This window comes from Cavia porcellus, unplaced genomic scaffold (assembly GCF_034190915.1).
Source record: "Cavia porcellus strain 051 isolate PalLab524CR breed Dunkin Hartley unplaced genomic scaffold, mCavPor4.1 scaffold_10, whole genome shotgun sequence".
Classification (NCBI taxonomy): domain Eukaryota; kingdom Metazoa; phylum Chordata; class Mammalia; order Rodentia; family Caviidae; genus Cavia; species Cavia porcellus.
In genome coordinates this window covers 1,045,342-1,059,873 of record NW_026947493.1, presented here as the reverse complement: position 1 = coordinate 1,059,873, position 14,532 = coordinate 1,045,342, and the positions used below count along the sequence as shown (strand labels likewise).

The window sequence follows — 14,532 nt, the reverse complement described above, 5'->3', positions numbered from 1 at the left end:
CGCGGAGACGGCGCCACTGGTGCCGGGGGGGATGGGTCGGACCCTGGGGGGCCGCTCGGGCCTGGCTCTACCGGAGCCTGGAGTTGCAAGGAGGAGAGCCGATCTCGGCCCCAGCTGAGGGGGCCTGGCTGCGGCGGGCCGCGGGCCCCGGGTGTCTCGGGGGCGCTGACGGGTCGTCCCCGGCGTGTTATTGTTGTGGGCGCCGCTGGCGGGGGTGGCGGAGGAGGAGAGAGCCAGTCGGCGGTCGGGGCTCCGCTGTCCCCGAGGCCCGGCTTTCTCACCTTGCTGCCCGCCTTCCCGCCCCCCCCCCACCGCACGGGGCGCAAGGGTTAGGGGGCAGGGTGTTCTCTGAGGGGGGATTGGGAAAGCTCCCTGCCGCCGCTTCCTCTTCCTCCTTCGCGGTCCCGGGCTCCTGTCAGGCGCTCGCCTCGGACCCCCGGGAACTTGGCTCCGGCCGCCCCGCCCCTCCGCGGATCCTTGGCGCCCCCGCCCCGGACCGGGCTCTCCCGGCTGCCGGCCTGTCACAGGAGGCGCCCGGGGTGCCCGGTTCGTGGGAAGCGCGATCCTGGGGCGCGGGGGAGGGGGAGACGGGGGAGTAGCTCCGGTAAAGTTTAGCTAGCCTCGGGATTTGGCCGAGGAGACGCGCGCGCGGGGGGGGGGGGTCTGCCTGGGCGGGACGTTACTCTTTCTGATCCCGACCGCTGGGGAAGCAACCCCCTCGAAGAGTATGTATTTGCAAGCAGTGGTGGGCGGTGAGATGCAGCTAGAATCTCTCTGCCCTCTCGCGCTGGCTGGCTTGGAGGGTGAGACGATCCTTTGGTGAGGGGGGGGGTGTCTCTGCACACACCATGATGGCGATGCTATAGCTGATGGAGGTGAATGGTTCGTGTTTATATCCCCCTGTTGCCTTTTGTTTGTAGGGACATCTTGCTGGCCATGTTGATTTGGACGAAATTCAGACCCCCTCGTCCTACTCCAACCCCAATAAATAGAACGCTCCTCCGTTCTCTCAACTGCACCAGTTACGCTTTGCGAAATTAGATGGAAGGGTGCCCCCTTTCCCCCGCTTTTTTTTTTTTCCCCCCATCCCGGTCTTTTACCTGATGATGGCTTCTTTACCGAAGCAGATATACCGCTACACAAGCTGTTGGGGGAGGGGGGTGGAACCCTTATGATTGGATTGTGACAAATAGGGCTCCGCTTGAATAAATTTGGTTTAGTAGCAAGCAGTTCTTAACTAACGCATATTATTTCAAGGCTTTGAATGCGTTACTCTCTTTTCGGTGGCTTTCTGTGTGTGAACCAAGCAGCTGGCAATATCCCAATCCAGAGAACTGACATTCCTGTCACTGTGGAGATTGGGACAGACAGTTGTAAATCTTTGGGGGAGATGTATAGATTTTTGTAATTAACGATTTATTTATTTATTTTTGTCACGATGAAGCAACTTCTAGATCGACTAAACACCAGGCTTATTTCTGGAGAGTTTTTATATGTAAAAGCCTCCTTGAAAGGTTGTTTTCCCTGGTTAACTATGTAATGTTCCAGAATTTGTGTATTAAGGCATTGGCTTTGAGTGTAATCCCTTCAAATTTACTTTTAATTACAACTTTATTTCAGGTGGATTTAAGACAATGGTCTTTTCCCACTCCAGTTTCAAACTATTGACTGAAATGAGAAAACCTCAGGAATTTGAATATTTGGAGATAATTAACTTTTAAAATAAAAAGTACACAACTTTAGAATACATGTCTACTATAGTTTCACTTTTAAAATGAAGTCACCATGTTACTGCGATCTTTGTCTTATAATATTTATTTTGCTGGCAGTTCTTTTGAATGATGGCTAATCAGTTCTATTGTACATGGACCATAGAGCAAAGCTGAAAGGCTTGTGGGGGCTATATTGTCACTCTTGATGCTGTCCAAAGAAACTAGTATGGAAAGCTCCTGCTGGGAGATTTTCTTCTTTGTTCATTCTCATTTTAAGAAAATGCCTTTGGGGATAGATGAGATCCCTGGTGTGAATCTTGTTAGGTAAAGTTTCTCTGTACAGAAATGAACCACTATTGGAAAAATACCAAATACTTGGAGGGGGGATGTATGGTATTTTTCTATAATTGGTCTCCCTTTTTGCAGTCTCCAAAATCTAGTTGAATTTTTCCAGAGTAGTTTTCCACTTTTATATTTCTCTTGTGAATTATTAAAATCATAATAACTGTTTTGACAAGTTATATCATTGTGTGTGCCTGAGACTTTGAGGAGCTGCGATAAATTACTTAGCTGGTGATAGTTAAAAATTTGTTAATACTTCATTTGGTTAGATTTATTCTTTTTGGGGGCATAGGGAAGGTGATTTCAGGAATACCTATAGTTATTTAAATGTGGCTGATATATCTTTTGTAAAGTTTGGAAGTAGAAATATTTTCTCAGGGTGTTCTGTTTGTAATTTTGGAGTTAAATAGCATACATCCTTATAAGGTAGGAAAAAATTGTAAGAAAAGAAAACCTAGGGTTTTTTTTTTTTTTTAAGTTTTAAGTGAAAATGTAATACTTTCACCTAGAAAGATTTGACTAAATACAGTGACTTTTTCTTTGTCCTAATTCACAACCCATAGTTCATTTTGCTGTCGCATTATATTCGTATTTTTCTAGTGACCCTTTTAGTGAACACTCAAATCTGTAACTGCTCTGCAAAAATTGGATGAAAAACCAGATCTGTCCCTGGTGTAGGAATAGTACAAGCTGCAACACTTGAAGATATTGCCAGTGAAAATTAGATTGTGAGTCATACATATTAAAATAATTCCTCTGTGCATATTTGTTTATGAAAATTTTAATTTTTCGTTAAAGGAATACCCATAAATGACATTTTTGAGAGAGTGGAGGGTGGCTATTTTGTTATCTTTAGAAAGTTAAAGACAGAGTTTGATAATCAAATGATCTTGGTAGTTAATCCATGAAGGTGTCATATAGTGCTATTTATTTATTTATTGGTCTTTTTGAGACAGATTTTCATTGTGCAGCTCAGACTGGCCTACGACTCACTTTGTAGTCCAGGTCAATATTGAACTTGCAGCAATCCTGCCTCAGCCTCTTGAGTGCTGGGAGTACAGGTGTGAGCCCACCATGCCTAGCCTAGTGCTTTTCACTTTATTTTACTTATTTTTAATTTTTTTCTTTTTGTTTTTTTGATACAGGGTCTTACTGTGTAGTTCAGGCTGCCCCTGAACTCACTTTATAGCCCAGGCTGGTCTTGAACTTGCAGCAGTCCTCCTGCCTTAGCCTCCCAGGCATGCGCCATCGCACCTGGCATGTAGTGCCTTTTTTTTCTTTAGAGTTTTTATGTATTAAAATTCAAACCAAGCAAGGCAGGGGTAGAGGGGTACACACCTGTAATTCCAGTTTTCAGGGAGATTGAGGCAGAAGGACCACAAATTGGAGTCCAACCTGGGCAATTTAGGGATTTAGTGACTCCTTGTCTCCAAAAAAATGAAGGGCTGGGGACATAACTCAGTGATATAACTAAAGATAACAAAATAGCCATCCTCCATTCTCTCAAAAATGTCATTGCTGAGGTTCAATCCTCGTACCATAAAAACAAACAACTCAAACCAAGTTAAATTACAGTTTTAACTCAAGAGAACTGTAGGAGAGTAGTTCATCATTTTAATGGGAGTTAGTAATGGAATTCAAGTGGAAGAGAAGCCATAGTTTTGAAAGTACTATATAAGCTCATCAGTAAATTCTATCATCATCCTGTTTCTTTATTTTCAAGAATTAACCACTTAGTTTTTATTTTTGTGGTATAATTTGCCTGTTTTTATTTCAGATAGAGGCAAGTGTGACAGTTTATTCATGATTTGATTTTAATCTCCATAACTTGCTTTTGTTAAGTGCCATATTTAGATGGCTTTTGTTTTATGTCACTAATTTTGTGAACAGTATTTAAAAACAATTTATAAAGCACTTGAGTTTTTAAGTATTTCATGGAATTGTTTTGAAATACTGCTGCCTCTTCCTCTGTGGTTTTCTCCTGGGCAACTGCATTGTTTGTCTCTTCAAAGAGTGTCTTGTAATCCCTGTTAATTGCAGTAGTGCTTAGTGTCCTGTCCAGAGCTGATTAACCTTGGGTTTCGCCTGGTATATGCCATCAACATGTTGCTCCAGGGTTCTTGCTGAGGCTTTTGAATTCAGTGTAATATGTGCCCTTTCTTGCTGGTAACTAGGAATAAGAAAGTGAAATGACTTGTGGCTATAGTGGGAACAGGGAAGAAATATCTAAATTTTAGAGAAAAATGTACATGATGAAATGTAGCCTTTAAAAATGAAACAAAAACCCTGGCTTATTCATAGTGATTGTAGTGTTTTGTAAAGTATTTGGCTCTGGAGGTAAGCCTCTTTTTAAGTAGATAATAATATCGTATATCATGTTATCTCATGTGATCTTTCCCACAGTTCTTTTTTTTTTTTTTTTTGTCTTTTTCCTTTTTATCGGTACCGGGGATCGAACTCACGACCGCCTGATTGCAAGGCACGTACTTATGCCACTGAGCTAAATCCCCAGCCCCTTTCCCACAGTTCTTTCAACTAGAGAAGTAATACAGCACAGTAAGTCCCCTTTATAGGTAAAGTAAACCTAAAAAGGGTAAGTGACTAACCCAAGGTCATACAAGTAAAAGTGGCAAAGATTTGAATATAGGTCTTGTGATTTCAAAACTCTTCACTGCAGGCCTCCCTAAAGGTACCATGTGGCACAGTGACAGTCCTGGAGTCCTCCAGCATACCTAGCTCACAAGGAATTCTAGTTATGTTGTTGTTAACACTTTCCCTTTAATTCAATGCCAGAGCTATTTTGGATATTCCGTAGGCTTTTTGCAGGCTGCCTTGCAAAAAGTTTGGAGTTAGTTAATTGGAAATCATCATGTTAATTTTTGCAAATACTATTTTGCTTGAGAAAATTCAAGGGAATACTAAAGAAGTAGCAGGAAAATAAACAGCATCTTTAATTGCAGTACTGAGAAATACTGTGCTTAACATATATCTGGATGTCTGTCCATTTAGATTTTATGTAGCTGTAAGGTTTTGTGTATTCATTACAAACAAGGATTGCAGCATTTAAAAAATTTTTATTTTTGTGGTACTGGGGGTTGAACTTACTGAGCTAAATCCTGGCCCAAGGATCACAGCATTTTAAAAAATTTATAATAGTTTGTTTTTTCCTCTGCTTCCAGGTTAATATATAGAGAGCTGTATGATCACTTGAAAGGTGACCTTGTATTACAGTGATTTAGTCTAGACAAGTTGCTTCATGTTGAGTTTTTGCTGTTTTTTTGAGGAGGATATTACTAAAGATTGAACCTAGGGCCTCAAAAAAGCTAAAGTTATGGTGCATCACTGAACTATACTCCCAGACCCTTTTCTGATATTTTGAACCATGCCTTGACAAACAGCCTGTTATAAAATGTTGTGAATGTTTTAACTAAATACATTATGTGCCAGATTTTTCATGCTCTAACAGTGATATCAATGGGTTTTTTTTGACTCAGGCATTGTAAATGAAGTAAATTAGTATTTTGTGATTTACCCAGCATTTTACTTTTTTTTCGTATGTTTTGGAGACAGGGTCTCGCCATGCAGTTCAGATTGGTCTCAGACTCACTTTGTAGCCCAGACTGGCCTCAAATTTGAAGCAATCCTCCTTCCTCAGCCTCTTAAAGTGCTGGGATTACAGGCATGTGCCACCATGCATGGCCTTTTTGTCTTTTTTTTTTTGGTATGTGTGTGTATATGTGTGTCTTTTTAAGACAGGTTCTCGCTACCCAGTTCAGGCTGGCCTTGAACTCAGTTTTAACCCAGGCTGGGCTCATCTTATAAGAATCCTCTTGCCTCCATCTCCCGAGTGCTGCGATTACAGATATGTGCCACCATGTCCAACCTATTATTTCTATTTTTATAATCAGATAACGGTACTAAATGATTTCAGAGATAGATTTTATAAAACGTAAGCAAACATTTGACCAAGTATGAAATAGATTATAAGATAGTATGTATTTGTTTCTAGTATGTTACATTTTGGAAATTATATCTCGATAATCATATATTGCTAGTTTTTGTGCCTTGTTTTTATTTTACTTTTTGGTGGTAACTGGCAGTTGAACCCAGGGCTATCACATTGAGTCTCTTTGAGACAGATTCTCCATAAATTGCCCAGGCAGGACTCCGGTTAGTGAATTTTTTTGCCTCAGCTTCTTAAGTGCTAGGATTTCACCTCATATAGATGTTTCAGTTTTTAACTGAGCTCACCTACACCTCTCCAGTAGGGGGGTTGAACCCAGGTCCTTTGTATTGAACTGTATCCCCAACTTATTTTATTTTGAGGAAGGGCCAAACTTCTCAGGCTGGACTTGAATTTGAAATCTTTCTGCTTCCACCTTCTCGAGTGCTGAGATTATAGACATGTGCTACCATGCCTAGTTTTACCTGGCCTATTAAAACTAAACTGAACAACTGGACATGGTAGTGTATACCTATAATCTCACCTTTAGTCCATTCCAGTACTTGAGAGGCTGAGGCAGGAGTATTGCCATGAGTTTGAGGCCAAGCTTGGCTACATAGTGAGTTCAAAGTCAGCTTGACCTGTACATAGTGAGACCCTGCCACAATAAAGCAAACAACACTAAAACAAAACACACTCCTGAACATTAATATAGAGAAAAGTAGAAATAGAAGTTTGTTGTCCTCACATTTTTTAATCTCAAAGAAATGTTGCCATGGAATTAAATTGGTCAGTAGCATTGTTTGAGGAGCTGGTTATGGAAAGGTTACGTAGGCATTGGGAACATTTTTCTTTTTGTGTGTGTGTGTGTGTTGTGTGGCTTGAACTCATGACCTCACACTTGCCAGGTGGGTGCTTATGACACTGAGCTAAATCTTTGCCAACATTTTTCAATTTTAAGGAGGACCCTTAGTGGGTTAAGCCAATTAATAAACGCATATGTGAATTAAGAATACTGTTTGTACAGTATTTAAAAAGTCACATATCGTGGAAAAAGTTGATAAAATTCAGTACATAAAATGGAACATATTAAAATTTGACTTTGAAAATTATCTGCATTTATTTAACAGATTTTGTCAAGAGTGTGTATGTGGGGGTACTGGGGATTGAACTCATGGGTTCTCTACCACTAACATACATTACTGACTTTATTTTTTGTATCTGGAATTGAACCTAGGATCTTTCTTATTCCTCTATAAGAAATTTTACAATTTTGAGACAGGATCTCACAAGTCGCCTAGGCTAGTCTTGAATTTGAGGTCCACTTGGCTAACCTTCCAGAGTAGCTGAATTACAGATACGGCCCACCATGGCTGGCTGGGCTTAGCCTTTAAAAGCAAACAAACAAAAACCAGTAGAAATGGGTTTATATATTTATTTGTTGTCTTTTTGAGTCTTTCCCCTTGCTAGTGCAGTTCGGGCTGGCCTTGAACTCACTTTGTACCCCAGACTGGCTTTGAACTTGCAGCAGTCCTCCTGCCTCAGACTCCTGGGTGCTGGGGTTGCAGGTGTGCACTACCAAGCCCAGTTTATTTTCTGTATGGTTTAGAATTTTTTTGAGACAGGGTCTCTCCGTGTAGTTTAGGCTGGCCTTGAACTCTGGACAAGTGGCAGGATTGCAGGTGTGTGCCACTATACCCCACATTTCTATATTGTTTTTGTGGTACTGAGGATTGAATTTGGAGGAGTGCTGAGTTACGTCTCTGCCTTGCATACTGCTGCCTTGTTTCCACCTCACCTTCTCTTTCCTTCTCTGTTTGCTCTTTCTCCTTCCCCTGTCCCCTTCCCTTCCCTTCCCTTCCCTCTTTCCCTTCTCCCTTCCCCTCTCCCTTCCCTCCTTTCTTCCTTTTTTGGTTCTGGGAATGGAATGTAGGGCCTTCACACTGAGGTATATCCCTGAGCTTTTATGTTTTTATTTTGAAATAAGTTTCACTGAGTCACCAGGTTGCCCAAGGTTGGCTTGAACTTGCAGTGCTGTCTTCCTCCTCCCAGAATCTGGAATCACAGGCCTGTACCTCTGTGCCTGACTTTGTATTTTATTTTGAGATGAGGTCCGGGAAAGTTAATAGGATGGCTTTGAATTTGCAGTTCTCTTGCCTCAGTTTCCCAGTAACTGGGGTTATGGATATGTGCTACCATGGGTGGCAAGTTTTTTAGTCCTTTGTTGTCCTTCATCGTCAATTTCAGAAGTACACATGACCCATGACTTACAATTATTCTCCTTTGAGATGGCGAGAAAGTGATACACACAGGCAGTAGAAACCACACTTCGTCGTTGGAGTTTGGGTCTTTCTCTAGGCCTGTAGCCTGTGCCACTGTGCATACTCTTGTGATGCTGGGCAGAGGCAGCAGCTGCAACTGCTGGTCAGCCACAGTCATGGACAGCGGGGTGACAGCTGATCCTGTGTTGCTATGGCGTTGTTCAGGTGTATTAGGTCATTTTTCACATAATGCATTTTCACCTTATGAAGAGTTCATCAGGATGTGGCTTCATCGTAAGTAGAGTATTTATGGTATTTGCTGTCATTGTGCCTTTTGCTATTACTAGTAGATGTTTATGACCATACTTCCATATTCAGAAATTAGGAAACTCTTACTGCTTGATTCCCTTTATATTATTCCCTTTACTTTTGGTTTCACTCATGTCACATGAAAAGATAATTGGTCAGAATCTTCCTTTCAGAATTGTCTTTGCCTTAAACTTCTAAAATTCATCAAAATGAAAAAAATTTTTTTCTTTTCTACTTTTCCTTACATCAAGCAACCAAATTAAAAAAATTGTTTTTTGAGACATGACCTTGCTATGTAGTGCAGGCTGGCCTTGAACTTACTGTGTAGCCCAAGCTGGCCTCCACCTGTGGTTATCCTCCTGCCTCAACTTCCTGGGTGCTAGGATTATAGGTGTGGGCTATCACGCCTGGCCCTCAAATGTAAATTTTTGAACATGAACTAGCAACTAAAATATCAATAATTCACAGGGCTGTTGCAAATGTTGCTATTTTTGAAAACTTCATCACTTCCTTACTTTCCTTGTAATTTCTTCTGTTTGATTGCCTCATTAATTTCACCAAAATACTTCTTTCATCCCATTACTCCAGTCTATAAAAACTTTCAGTGGCTTTTTGTCAGAAATAGGGTAAAGTCTTAGCTCTCGGTCTAGTGTTCAAGATTTTCTAATTTATCCTTGGTCCACGTGTTTCATCTTCTCAAGTTTGCAGGAAAAGCCCTGAACTTAAGGCTAGAGTTGATCGTTTGCTCATATTTTTTGGTACCGGAGATCAAACTTACGACTGTGTGCTTGCAAGGCAGGTAGGTGTTTATGCTGCTGAGCTAAATCCCCAGCCGTAGTTTGCTTAGTTTTGTTGGCTGATCTCTTTTTATTCAGTCTGTTCTCTTCTTCCATCTCTGTCTTTTGGACTAAGTAGATGCTAATGTATCTCAGTTCAGCAGATGTTCTTGGGATCATACTTTTCATGTTTTTTCTTTTTGGTGGTACTAGGGATTGAACCCAGGTCCTTTGCACTGAGCTACATTGCTAGGGTTTCTCTAAATTACCCACATTGGACTCAAATTTGTCAGTCCTGCTGCCTCAGCTTCCCAGAGTACTAAGATTGCAGACTTGTGGAACTCAGCTTTTTAAAAAACGTTATTTCTTAGATTAACTTGAATAATATGTTTTATGCTATTTCTTTTTTGGGGGGCGTACTAGGGATTGAACTCACAACCTCACGCTTGCCAGGCAGGCACTTGTGCCACTAAGCTAAATCCCTGGCTCATTTGTGCTATTTCTTAGATAAAGTTGAATAATATTAAGTCGAGGATAGTCTGTGGAGGGTATTTGAAGGATATTTTTGATTTACCTTTTACATTCATTTAAATTAGATAAGTAAGTTTATTATTGTGGTGATACAGCAATAAATAGTGTAAAGTTTGAAAGACTTCATTATCTTCCTTCCCTGCTAGAGGGAAACCACAATGTGGATGCCTGGCTGGTCTTTGTGTGTGTGGCGTGGGGGGTGGGGGGCTTTTGCTGTGAGCTACATCCTTAGCCCTTTTATCTTTTTTATTTTTATGGTATCACTAAGCCTCTAAATTGCTTAGCCTGGGCCTGAACTTGGAAGCCATGTACTACCTCACTTGTTTAAAAGTTCTTAATGGCTGGATGTGTAGCTCAGTGACAGAGTGATTGCCTAGTACTCTGGGCTAGAGACCCAATACCACGGCACACACCGATCCTTACATCCTTACGTACAGTACTTGATTTGGTGGTTTTACGATAGCTGCTGTTGTCTTTTTTTAGTTTTGTGCTGAGAGTTGCACCCAGTGTCTTCTGTGTGCTGAAGTGTGCGCTGTGCTCCTGAGGTATAAACCCTAGCTCTGCCACAGTGAGTGTGACCTCTGCAGTATTAACATTGGAGATTTCACTTAAAATAGATATGAAGGGCAAATAAGGGTTGCTTGGCTTGAGAAGAAATGGAATGTAGGCTCTTCATAGGACTTTGGCAGTGCACAGCCAAAGCACTTTTGTATTTGGGTTTCTGAATGCGAGCAAGCCTGTTCTTAGATCGATGGCACAGTGCTTAAAATAGAGTTTAACTTGCTATCTTGTGCTTTATGGCAAATTTTAAAGGTTTTTCATCAAAATAAATCATGGAGGGGGTTATTTTAAAGATCAGAAAGCTTTCAGAGTACGTATTTAGCCTTTTCTTCCTTTTTTTTATTTGTCTTTTTGAGACAGGGTCTTGCTTTGCAGTTCAGGCTGGCCTTGAACCACACTATCTAGCCATGTACTCCTCCAGCCTCAATCTCCTGAGTGTTGGAATTACACGTGTGTCACCATGCCCTGCCACAGTATGGTTGTATAGATTTGGGATTTGGCGTACTGTTTCTTGGGGAAGAAAGTGTCTTTTGAGGGATATACCTCAGTGATAGAGTTCTTGTCTACCATGCATGAAACTGAGTTTAATCTGTAATATTTCAGTCAATTAATCAATTAAAAAGGGAGCCTTTCATTGCAAGTAAAATAATTGACAGTATTTGATACTAATGGTAAAATTTACGCTTTCAAGTTACAACAGAATTTTGGAAAACTTGTGTTTGTCAGTGTGTTAGTTTCACGTTTCCCAGTGTAGTATGGTGCTTGATCTTTCTCTCTCCCTTTTTGACAGAATCTCGCTATGTAGTTCAGGCTGGTCTTGAACTCATTGTGTACCCCAGGCTGGTCTGAAAATTGTGCCAATTCTTTTGCCTTAGCCTCCTGAATGCTGGGATTACCACCAGGCGTGGCTCACTAATTTTTCTTTTTAATTAGATGTGAATTATGTTAAGTGTGGTGCTGGGGATGAAACCCAGGGACTTGTACATTAATTTGTTAATTAAGCTAGCAGTACTAGGGCTTGAGCCTAGGTCCATTACACCGAGCCTTATCTTCACCCTTTTTGAAAATTTTTTGAGACAGGGTCTCCAAGTTGTTTAGGCTGAGCTTGCATTTGCAGTCCTCCTGCTTCAGCTTTCCAGAGTGCTGGTGCTTTGCCACCAGGTCTGGCTAATTCATTGTTATTTTTACATAACCAGTATATGTGTGTGTTTGCACAGGTGTGTACACAAAGACATATACATATATAAATATGTTATATGTATATAGTTGTTTTTGGAAACTTGTTCTTGCTTTGTGATCCAGGCTGGTCTTGAACTCACTGTTAGCCCAGACTGGTTTTGGATTTACACTAGAACTGACAGTCCCCTTCAGCCTCCTGAGTGCTAAGATTACAAGTGTGGGCGACCACATTTAGTTAAGGAACAAATCTTCGAAAATTAAAATTTTTTTCTAATACAGCCTGTCTGCCCTGTGCCCCCTGTACTGGGGATTAAATCTGGGCCTCTTGCATGATAGGCCAATTTTGTAGCACTGAATTATGCTCTCAATAATGACTATACTGTCAATATTGGGTTAGGGTTAGGGTTACTCTCAATATTGACAGTATAGTCATTATTGATTTATTATATCAGTATCGGTTTACTCAACATAAAGTTTTTGGGTGGTCTTCATTTTTCAAAGTGAAGTGTGGTGTAGCACACTTACAATCCCAGTTCTTGGGAGATTTGAGGCAGGAGAGTCACAGTGAGTTTGAGGCCAGCCTGGGCTGCATAGCCAGACTGTGTCTGAAAAAGAAAAAAAACCCTAAACAACACTATATATTCTGAGAGCAGAAACTTTGAAGCCTGAAAAAATTTAAAAAATATAAGATTTGGAAAAAAGTATATATATGTAATTTGTAGTATAGCAGTTTTTCATTTAAAATGGACTCTGTCACTGGTGGTATTTTTTTATAATTTTATAGGCTATGTACATAGTTGCTTATAGATATCATAATTTATAAACAAAGCAGGCTTACTAAGCAGCAGCTGCTAAATCCAATCCATTGTCTCTGTAATAAATTCTGAGCAGTTAGCAGTTTGCACTGCACTGAATGAATGTGCTTAAAGTACTTCAAATTGATAATGGTATGGGAAATAGAGAACTTTAACTTCTTTGGGATTATACCTCAATACTTGATGGCGTTTTTAGTAGTCACGAATAACAGTGGGATGGATAAAAGAAAAATCAATGCAGATGTCCCCTAATTATAGCCAGTACTTTCTTCTGTAGTAGGGTTAGCTTGCATTTTATGCATTTTAGGTATTTACTTTCCCCTTTTTGGGATAAGAATGAAACAAGAGCTAGGTGTGGTGCTGAATGCCTGTAATCCCTGCACTCTGGAAAGTTGAGGCAGGAGGATCACAAATTTGACCACAGCCTAGACAATTTAGTGACTTAGTGAGAGACCCTGTTTCAAAACTAGCCAAAAAGTAAAAAATAAAAGCTCTATGCTTGCAGCTTTGTGTGAAGGTCCCTTTAACCCTTCCAATATGGGGGTGGGTAGTGAAGAGAGACAAGCAGGACCTGGAGATTGCAAGACTGAGTGCTTTTCAGTTTCTGTGTATATTTCTTTAGAAAGGCGTGTAAAAAAATTCCATTCTCTTCATTCTTCAAGCACTGTTCCCTAGGGTTGAAGAATAGAAAAAATGTTTTACCCTACAAGTATTCTTTTTTTTTTGTCTTTTTGCTTTTTATTGGTACCAGGGATTGAACTCATGACTGCCTGCTTATAAGGCAGGCGCTTGTGCCGCTGAGCTAAATCCCCAGCCCCCACCCTGCAAGTATTCTGATGTGTGATTTCAAAATACTATATTGTCTCAAAGGTGAAAGATATTTTAGAGACATACAGTATTATGTATCTAATTGTAATTGTGAAAAGACCCTGAATTTTCGGATCACCATTAGTCTTTTCTTCTGAATTTGCATAGTTCCAAGAATACTTCTAGCTAATGGGAGAGATAAACAGTAAAAATTAATACCCTCTAGACTGATTTTAGAAAGTTACTTATTTTTTATTTTTTATCTTTTTGAGACAGGGTTTCACTGTGCATTTCAAGTTACCTTGAACTCACTTTGTAGCTCACACTGAGCTCAAACTCACAGTGATCCTCATGCTTCAGTCTCCTGTGTGCCCAGATTACAGGTGTTCGCCACCACTCCTGGCTGAAAGATACTCGATATACGTGCAATTATAATAAAATGTTAGGTCATGACCTTACTATGTAGTGACCTTACTGTGTAATCAAGAGTATTAGATAAGACTCATTTTTACTTTACAACACTTGCATAAGAGCAATTGTATGTGCTAAAATAATTGAATAGTTTGTTTTTTTGAGTAGGTTAGACTTTGCAACTTACTAATAATTGTTTAACACATTTTTTCTTAGTTAAATATGTCATAATCTGGTTTATTAGTGTTTTTCTGCAATCTTAACATAAATTGTGTTGAGTATAGTGGTGATACTGAACATTTTGTTTTAGGAAAAGATTTCTTTGATTTGTAACTTTAGTAATAAAGTGATCCGTGTTTTGTTCAAACATCTGATATCCTGTATAATCAATCCAAAGTGATGAAATGTGTTTTTGTATTGTATGTATTGGTATTGAATATTCTATCAGTGCTATTGCATTTATATTAAAAGTCTTCGATTCTGAGATTCCTGTCTCTCTTCCTTCTAGCCCCTTCTTCCTCTCCCTGTGGTATGTATGTGTGTGTGTATGTATGTTTGTATGTATTTATTTAGAAACAAGGTCTCACTGTATAGTTAGGTTGGCCTAGAACTCACTATGTAGCCCAGGCTGGCTTGGAACTCAGGGCAGTCCTGCTGCTTCAGGTGGTGGTGGGATTATAGGTGAGCACCACCACACCTGTCTCCTGATAGTTTTTTTTTTTTAAAGTACCTGTTAGGTAGGGTATGGTGACAGTCCCAGGGACACTGGGGGCTGAAGGAGGATCACAGGTTCTAGCCCAGCCTCAGCAATTTAATGAGATCCAGTCTCAAAAAATAAAAAAGAGCTGGGGATGTAGTTTAGTGTCAAGGTCCAGGTTTAATTCA

At 40.4% G+C, this 14,532-nt stretch overlaps 1 protein-coding gene across 3 annotated transcripts in view; it reads left to right on the top strand.

Moving 5' to 3' along the window:
* Pias1 (protein inhibitor of activated STAT 1) overlaps positions 1-14,532 on the top strand; it is a 142,441-nt gene that overhangs the window by 12,734 nt on the left and 115,175 nt on the right. The gene's annotated exons all lie outside the window — the stretch shown is intronic.